This window comes from Leptonychotes weddellii, chromosome 6, assembly GCF_054177405.1.
Source record: "Leptonychotes weddellii isolate Sample4059 chromosome 6, ASM5417740v2, whole genome shotgun sequence".
Classification (NCBI taxonomy): domain Eukaryota; kingdom Metazoa; phylum Chordata; class Mammalia; order Carnivora; family Phocidae; genus Leptonychotes; species Leptonychotes weddellii.
Window position 1 is genome coordinate 61,139,743 of NC_138374.1, and position 8,698 is coordinate 61,148,440.

The 8,698-nt window shown below is 45.4% G+C and overlaps 2 protein-coding genes across 9 annotated transcripts in view; one reads left to right on the top strand and one right to left on the bottom strand.

The window, feature by feature from the left end:
- Positions 1 to 4,784, bottom strand: part of TAF5L (TATA-box binding protein associated factor 5 like) — a 31,105-nt gene extending 26,321 nt beyond the window's left edge. The window contains exon 1 of one of the 2 annotated variants that reach the window (XM_081824250.1): positions 4,572 to 4,784. The gene's annotated coding sequence lies outside the window, so the exon portion shown is untranslated. Of the gene's footprint in view, positions 1 to 4,188; positions 4,343 to 4,571 lie in introns of those variants that run through there. The other variant, XM_006740031.3, reaches the window with a different exon arrangement.
- Positions 4,785 to 4,871: 87 nt separating this feature from the next.
- Positions 4,872 to 8,698, top strand: part of URB2 (URB2 ribosome biogenesis homolog) — a 92,434-nt gene continuing 88,607 nt past the window's right edge. Inside the window, exon 1 of one of the 7 annotated variants that reach the window (XM_081824248.1) lies at positions 4,872 to 5,129. The gene's annotated coding sequence lies outside the window, so the exon portion shown is untranslated. Of the gene's footprint in view, positions 5,130 to 5,405; positions 5,608 to 8,698 lie in introns of those variants that run through there. The other 6 variants (XM_081824247.1, XM_081824245.1, XM_081824243.1 and 3 more) reach the window with 6 other exon arrangements.

Genomic DNA, 8,698 nt, shown 5'->3' on the forward strand with positions numbered 1-8,698 from the left:
TGAGAGAGGGAACACACGCAGGGGGAGTAGGAGAGGGAGAAGCAGGCTTCCCGCTGAGCGGTGAGCCCGATGCAGGGCTGATCCCAGGACCCTGGGATCATGACCTGAGCCGAAGGCAGATGCTTAACGACTGAGCCACCCAGGCTCCCCTAATTTTTCATTTTAGAGCAGTACTGTCCTATAGGACTTTTCTCAATAATAGAAATGTTCTAAGTCTGCACTGTTCAGTATGGTATCCACCAGCCACACAGAGCTATTGAGCAATTAAACTGTGGCCAGTGCTGAAATTTTATTTTAATTAAATTTAAGTAAACACATGCGCCAACGGGTTGAGTGTGGTATTACTTTGTGAAACTAATGTACTAGCATCTTACCCTAAAGATGCTGATTGACAAAGTTCTGCAAAACATGTCTCATTACTAAATTACCAAATATTCAAAAGTGAGTACCACTGACCCCTGAACAACATAAGTGACCCTCCCTGCCCCCCGTCAAAAATCTGCATATAACTTTTGACTCCCCAAGAACTTCATTACTAATAGCCTACTGTTGACTGAAAGCCTTACTGATAATATAAACAGTGGGCTAACACGTTTCATGTAAGAGTTATATACTGTATTCTTACAATAAAGCTAGAGAAAAGACAATGTTAAGAAAATCATTAAGGAGAATATTTACAGTACCATATGTCTTCATGGAAAAAAAAAATCTGTGTGTAAGTGGATCCACACAGTTATACCTTGTTCAAGGGTCAGCTGTATTTTGCTAGTAAAACAGAACTACCCTTTATGACAACCAGTCACTGTAAGGTGACTAAGATACATTTCAATACATTTTACCAGAAGAGTATCTTATTTGACTGCTGAACAAAGAATTATGAATGGAAGTTCTCCACAGTGTTTTCTAAACCTCACCAGTATGCAATGTTCTTGTATGCAATGTTCTTTAAACCTTCTAAAAGTTAAAAAATGAGAAAAGGGAATTTGTTCCAGGAGAGAAAAAGATCAACAGTCAATTTCTATGAAACATCCAAATAAAAGGTTAAGTTCAAACCTAAGACAATGATACCCTTGCAATGAGAAAATTAAGAAGAAATTTTGGGGGTGAATTTAAATTTAAAAAAAAAAACCTTTGAGGACTACAGAGGAAACAGTCAAATGTCTGCTTATAATCTTTAATTTATTAACTTACATATATTTAAAAATACATTATATAGTGCAATATATTAATTCATGAAACGGTTTTACTCTATTCACTTTCATCTTCCACTTATCAGTGTCTCTGTGGTCACTTAAGCCACTCAGAATTACCAAATTCCATTTTCCAGAGCACATCACCGTCACAATGACCAAATCAGCTATGACAGAGTACTTCTTGAATCCACCACACATGATGCTCTCATTGGAAATCTCAACCAACCAAAGCCATCAATACCTATTCAGGAGGGCAGAACATTTTTTCAGTCATCATTGACTATACTGATTGACTGAATAAATATATCAAACTAGCATCAACTGAAGTTATTTTAGCCCAATATGTATTTCCCAAACAGCATCCTGTTGTTCAAAATAGAGTGACTGAGGGACACCCGGGTGGCGCAGTCCATTAAGCATCTGCCTTCTGCTCAGGTCGTGCTCCCAGGGTCCTGGGATTGAGTCCTGCATCGGGCTCCTTGCTTGGCAGGGAGCCTGCTTCTCCCTCTGCCTGCCTCTGTCTCTCTCTCTGACAAATAAATAAATACAATCTTAGAAAAAAAAATAGAGTGACTGAGAGTGGCCTGTAATAGGAGAGACTTGAACACGTGGTGACACTCTCTTTACAGAGGGATACGTTTGGGGGGAACTTTGCCTTATAATCAGGTATACACAGTATATCCTTGAAGTCAACTTTTAAGAGGGAAGGCTGCCTGGGATATCTAAGGATTTCTTCCTGTTTTCTGTAAATGCTCTCTAAACTTCCAGATTTGGAATGAAATGCCTGTCTCTGCTAAGCAGTCATTTTCCTTTTCGAGTCACAGGCAGATACAAAGCTGCCAGGACAAGTGGATGGATGGGCCTTCCCTACTTTTAATCCAATCCCATACTACTGCAGGTACAATCGGCACAATCTTTCCAAAAAACTAATCTGATGGCATCTGCTCAGCTTAAAAACTTTCTACTGCCTCCATTGGTTGGAGGATAAAAAATTCAATCTCCCTTGTGCCATTTTGAGGTTACTCTGATCCACCTTTGTTAACTTAACTGGAAGGTACCACCCCACTTTCTCATCTCAGGGGCTTTGGCCAAGACCTCTCCATTAACTGGAGGCACCCCCTACGTTGGCATTCCAACTTTGTTAAATCCTACTCTCTTTTCATAACTCAACTCAGCTTCCTCCACCACTGAATCCAGGAACAACTTCTGTCTCATTGCTTACCATAATATTTGTTTTCTACACTACCACTACTAATACCTAATACTTATTCAGTGTATGCCACTGGTAAGACACTATTTTAAGTGCTGCACACAGGTTATCTCCTGTATACCTCAAAAGCTTTCTAAGCTAGGTAACACTCTTGGGATAAGAAAGCTGAGGCCCACAGAAGTCAAACACAGTCCCAAGGTTCTATAGTGCTAGGATGGAAAGTCAGGTCATCTGCAGAGCTTCAGGGTCTGAACTCCTACCCTTTACAAGGTCCTACTGCCCAAAGGGTTCTACATTAAATCAGAGGCTTCTTGACAATAGTGAAGGCTTACCAGCTGCTTGTTGAGAGAATGATCAGAACAATTACAGGTAGAACAACCACTACCTGAGAAGATGAAGGGAGGCTGGAAACTGAGTAATGTTGGTTTAACAGAGGATCCCTAGGGCTCCCTTCCAGCGAAAATCAATCATCAAAACCAAACCCCTGTCCCTTTCTCCAAAGATGTTCTTCACAGGTGTTATGAAGGACATCTGTTTGCAAAAACAAAACCCCCAAACTAGTTGCTGAGAAGTTAAGCAAGGCCTGTACCTAGCTTCACAGTGACAAAAGCACACATAAACCTCACATTTATAGACAGAAGCAACAAAACTATTCCAAGACACAATAACCTGATTTATTGTTTGATGACAAAGAAAAAAACTCAAGGCAAGCCCACCCTTTGGTTTCCTAGTTTAACACTGATTTTCAAGGCAAGAATAATTTGTAATTCCTAAAGCAAATCAATGTTAGCATAGGCTTCCCATTTAACACAAAATATTCAGGCCTATGAAGAACCTAAAAGGTATTTTCCCAAAAAGGAAATTACAACAGCTAATATTTACAGTGTTTTCTACATGTCAGGCATTTTCACATTCATTATTCCTTTTTGTGGTACCCTTTAAAAGATCCACTTTTAAGTTATCAGTCATCACCTCGTTTTACAGAAGAGGAAACTAAGGCTCACATAGTTACACTGATAGTTACATGGTTTCAACCTTCGCTCTACATAGTCACCAAGCCCCATGCACTACATGAAGTTTCTCGTAGTTTAAAGATGTGGCACAAACTCCCCTTTCCCACTCTCACTTTCAAGCAGGGCTGTGAGCAAGGCTGGGGAACGGCCGCCTTGTCCTCCTCCCACCCCCCAACTCAGGTATGTCACACACTTGTATCACCTAAGAGAAGACAAACTCCGCCCTCACTGTTCCTCCCGACACAGCACCCAACTGCTTGTTCGCGGGAGTCACCATTCCAAGATTTTAATCTGCAAGGTCAGAGTTTAGGTAATTTAAGACGAACACCGCATGGGATTGGCAGATTTACCTTCTGATCCCAGAACCATACAAGCTGCGAGATCCGCAGTATAACGACACTTTCACAACTGATGGGAGAACTGCATGAAGCTTTCAAGTGCTCCACTTCCGCTAAGTCTAAAATGACACCACTATTTCTAACCATCAACTGACTTCGGACCAACGCCTTACCCAATACATTTTCAAAAGCCCTGGAGCTTCGCGAGTACCGCCTAAGCGCGCAAATCTCTTGCTGTCATGAGTTAAACAACCCTAAAGGCAACCTTGCAGGTCGGTATCCTGTAGCAACAACTAGTCTAACTCGAGATCTCCCCTGTCACATGCAGAGGTCGATCTCACACCCAGCCACCCGCAATCACCATGTGCGAAGTTTAATCTTGAGTTCGGCCAAAAGGCATTTCCTTTTTCCTTAAATGAAAAGGAGATTCGGACCTGTGCTCCTGCCCGGCTGTCCAGCGCTCAGGACCCCTTCCCGGCGGGTGCCCGGCAGCCGCCCCGGCAGGATCCACCCCGAGCAGGAACGCGGAGCCTTCCAGGTGTAGCTGCCGACTGCAGGCCACGCCGCCCGCGGCCGCCTGGGACTCGGAGGCCGAGGGCGGAGGCGCGGCCGCCGCGCCCGCGCACAGCCGGCCCCGCCCGCCCGCCCCGCCCCCACCGCCCCGCCGGCGGGAGCTGCGGGCGCGCGCCCCGCCTAGGCCTCGCCGCGCGCCGCCGCCCGCGCTCCCTCCCTCCCTCCCGGCCCCCGCCCGCCCGCGCGCGCGCTCGGCTCGCGACCCCCTCCCCCGGCCCTCCCCGCCCGCGCGCCCCGCACTCACTGAACATCCCAGGCGGCTCCGGCTCCTCCCGCCGCCGCCGCCTCCGGGATCGGGTTGCTTCCGCCTCCGTCTTCTCTGCCGCAGGGTCTCGCTCCGACGGCCGGCTCAGCCGGGCCCCCGCGCCCCGCGCCCTGCCGCCCCCGCAGCGGCGGCTCTGGGCGGCCGCTCCATGACTGACTGACACGGAGCGGGCCGCGGGCTGGGCCGCTCGGGCCTCCAACGCGCAACCGTCTCCACCAATGGGCGAGGCGCCTCGGCGCTCTGCTGGCGATGCCTGGCGTGCGCGCTGCCCCGCCCCGCCGCGCCGCCGGCGTCGGGCGGAAGGAGAGCGGGGGCCGGTCCCACGTGGTGGGGCAGCCCGGGATCCCGGACCTGCTGCCGCCACCGTCCTCCGCCCCCGCCCGCGGTCCCCAAGCGGGGCTGGCCGCCAGGTGAGCTCCTTAACCTGGGGACTGCCTTCCATCGCGCCCGCCGGCCCTACTCGGGGCGGGGCCTGAGGTGAGCTCCTTACCTGAAGACGGTCTCCAGGTGAGCCCCTTCCCAGGGGCCGGCCCTGAGGTGAGCATACCCTCCCGCTCCCCTCCCGCTCCCCGCTACGCCCCCGCCCGCGGTCCCTATCCAGGTTATAAGGGAGGTTAGCTCCTTAACCGAGGAGGACCCTTCGCCCCGGGTCCGGCCCCGGGCCCTCCAGCGGACAGCAGTCGCTGGGGAGAGCGCCCTGGGCTCGCTCCTTCGGCGGCCTCTCACGTAGCTTTTCGTTGCTCTCTTGTGATTCTTGTTACTTGGTTTCATTCTGCTCCGCAGGATTCCGAGTGTGGCCGCGCTTAAGCGCCCTTTGCGTGAGTACTAGCAGGGTTCTGCGTTTGGCATTGGGCTTTTTACGTCTCCTCACAGAGCCCTCTGGAGGGCACCGTGAGCGGAACAAACGTTTGTAGCCTCCGGAAGGGTGTCTGGGGCGTCTTTGTAACCAGTTCTGCAAACACTTTTTAAGTACTTTGTAGCTGGTGCGGTGGTTTTCTGACATACCGAATTTCAAGTAAGTTGTTGAGCGGGCACGTCTTGGACGTTTTGACAAAATGGGAAAACTGACAGCACCTGAGTGTTCCTGTTCTCTGTAGTAGAGTGAAGGATGCCCTACTGAATGTTAGTGTCCTTCTTGCGGTGTTTGCTCATTCCTTGTATAATTACCTATTGAGGGTAACTTCTGAAGGTCGGTCTGTAGGATTTCAGGTCCCCTAGACTGAAGAAATGAAAGTGATCCAGCCCTTGGCAAATTCTTTTCGTTTCATAGTGTATTAGAAACATGGGACTGCGACCTTTTTCTGGTATTGTTCTATTTGTTTTTATATACGATATTTTTATTTCAGTATTTTGAAAATTTTTCATTTTTGAGGAACTGATTTGGTTTCTTTTATATAATGAAAATGACTTAAAGTGATACGTTTCCCCTTTTTATTATGAATTTTAGGAAACTCAAAGCTATGTTTACCTCAGGTTTGTAGAATTATAGCTGGTTGGTATGCTTGCTTTCCTTTATTCGCGATTTTATTGTACTCTATTTTTACAGTTTCAATTGTGTAACTGTATTTTGTAGAGTCTTTCTGGAAGCAGTGCATGTCCCTAAGCTCATATGTAAATGAATAAAGTTATAGTGGGAAGTTACTGTTGCAGCTGAAATAACAGTATTTCTATTGGGGCTGGGTTTATACATTATTTCTATTTTGCTGGGTGAAATATTACTGTCTCCAAATACTGCTTATTTCTCTCAACTAACTTTTTATAAGATTATTTATTTGAGAGAGAGGGAAAGAGAGGAGAGAGCAGGAGCAGAGGGGTGGGGGTGGAGAGGGAGAAGCAGGCTCCCACCGAACCTGCGGTGGTGGTGGGGGGGGGCGGCCCTCCATCTCAGGACCCTGGGATCATGACCTGAGCCAAAGGCAGCTGCTTAACCGACTGAGCCACCCAGGCACCCCTCTCTCTCTCAACTATTTAATGGAGCTTTTCTTAGTACATAGTATATTTCAGATGATTTGTGCAGAAACTTTCAGTCTAAAACCACGTGTGAATCTTCTTTCACAAATAATTTGAACACTTTGGGTTTTTCCCAGTTGTATTCCTTCACCATCACTTCTGAGGATTTTTGCCCAGTTTTATTCCTGCACAGTCAGCTCACAGCAGGAAAACTCTTATGTATGTCTGTATAATCTTCTGCCTGCTTTTGTCTGAATTTCCCCCAGAAAATTCATGGGCTAAAGCATTAAAAATTTTTTTAAATTTAAATTCTATTTAATTGACATATACTGTATTACTCGTTTCAGAGGTAGAATTTAGTGATTCATCAGTTGCATTCAACACCCAGTGCTCATTACTTCAAGTGCCCTCCTTAATGCTCATCACCCAGTTATCCCCTTCCCCCCATCCTCCTTCCCTCCAGCAACTCTCCGTTTGTTTCCTATAGTTAAGAGCCTTTTATGATTTGCCTCCCTCTCTGTTTTCATCTTATTTTTCCTTCCCTTCCCCTGTGTTCATCTGTTTTGTTTCTTAAATTCCACATGAGTGAAATCATATGGTATTTGTCTTTCTCTGACTGACTTATTTCGCTTAGCATAATACCCTGTAGTTCCATCCATGTCATTGCAAATGGCAAGATTTCATTCTTTTTGATGGCTGAGTAATATTCCAGTGTGTGAGTGTGTGTGTGTGTGTGTGTACATATATGTGTATGTATGTGTATATATATGTATGTATATATATATACAGACACACATATACATACTACATCTTCTTTATCCATTTATCTTTCGTTGGATGTCTGAGCTCTTTCCATAGTTTGGCTACTGTGGACTTTGCTGCTATAAACATTGGGGTGCATGCCCCTTTGAATCACTATGTTTGTAACCTTTGGATAAATACATAGTAGTACAATTATTGGGTTGTAGGGTTGCTCTATTTTTAACTTTTTGAGGAACCTCCATACTCTTCTCTAGCATTTGCATTCCCACCAACAGTGTAAGAGGGTTCCCCTTCCTCTGCATCCTCGCCAACATCTGTTGTGTCCTGAGTTGTTCATTTTAGGCATTCTGACCAGTGCAAAGTGGTATCACTTAGTGATACCACTCATTGTGGTTTTGATTTGTATTTCCGCAATCATGGGCTCATTGTGGTGTTGATTTGTATTTCCGTGATCATGGGCTACAGCATTTTATGTATAGATTTATACCCAATGTTGAGGTATTTTAATTCACTAAAATTGTTTTTTAAAAAAGGAGTATATTCTCCTCTAGGATTTTGATAGATTCCTGTCTCACATTGAGGTCTTTCATCCATTTTGAGTTTATCTTTGTGTATGGTGTTAGAAAATGGTCAAGTTTCATTCTTCTGCACATGGCTGTCCAATTTTCCCAGCACTATTTATTGAAGAGACTGTCTTTTTCTCCATTGCATATTTTTTCCTGCTTTGTCGAAGATTATTTGACCATAGAGTTGAGGGTCCATATCTGGGCTCTCTATTCTGTTCCATTGGTCTATATGTCTGTTTTTGTGCCAGTACCATGCTGTCTTGGTCATCACTGCTTTGTAACATAGCTTGAAGTCAGGAAACGTGATGCCCCCAGCTTTGTTTTTCTTTTTCAGCATTTCCTTGGCGATTTGGGGTCTTTTCTGATTCCATACAAATTTTAGGATTGTTCCAGCACTTTGAAAAATGTCATTGGAATTTTGATCAGGATGGCATTGAAGTTAGAGATTGCTCTGGGTAGCATAGATTTTAACAATGTTTATTCTTCCAATCCATGAGCATGGAATGTTTTTCCATCTTTTTGTGTCTTCTTCAATTTCTTTCATGAGTGTTTTATAGTTCCTAGAGTATAGATCCTTTACCTCTTTGGTTAGGTTTATTCCTCTTTGACATCGGCCACAGCAACTTCTTTCAAGATACATCTCCAAAAGCTAGTGAAACAAAAGCAAAAATGAACTTTTGGGACTTCATCAAGATAAAAAGCTTCTGCACAGCAAAGGAAACAGTCAACAAAACAAGGAGGCAACCCACAGGAGAAGATATTTGCAAATGACACTACAGATAAAGGGCTGGTATCCAAGATCTGTAAAGAACTTCTCAAACTCAACAC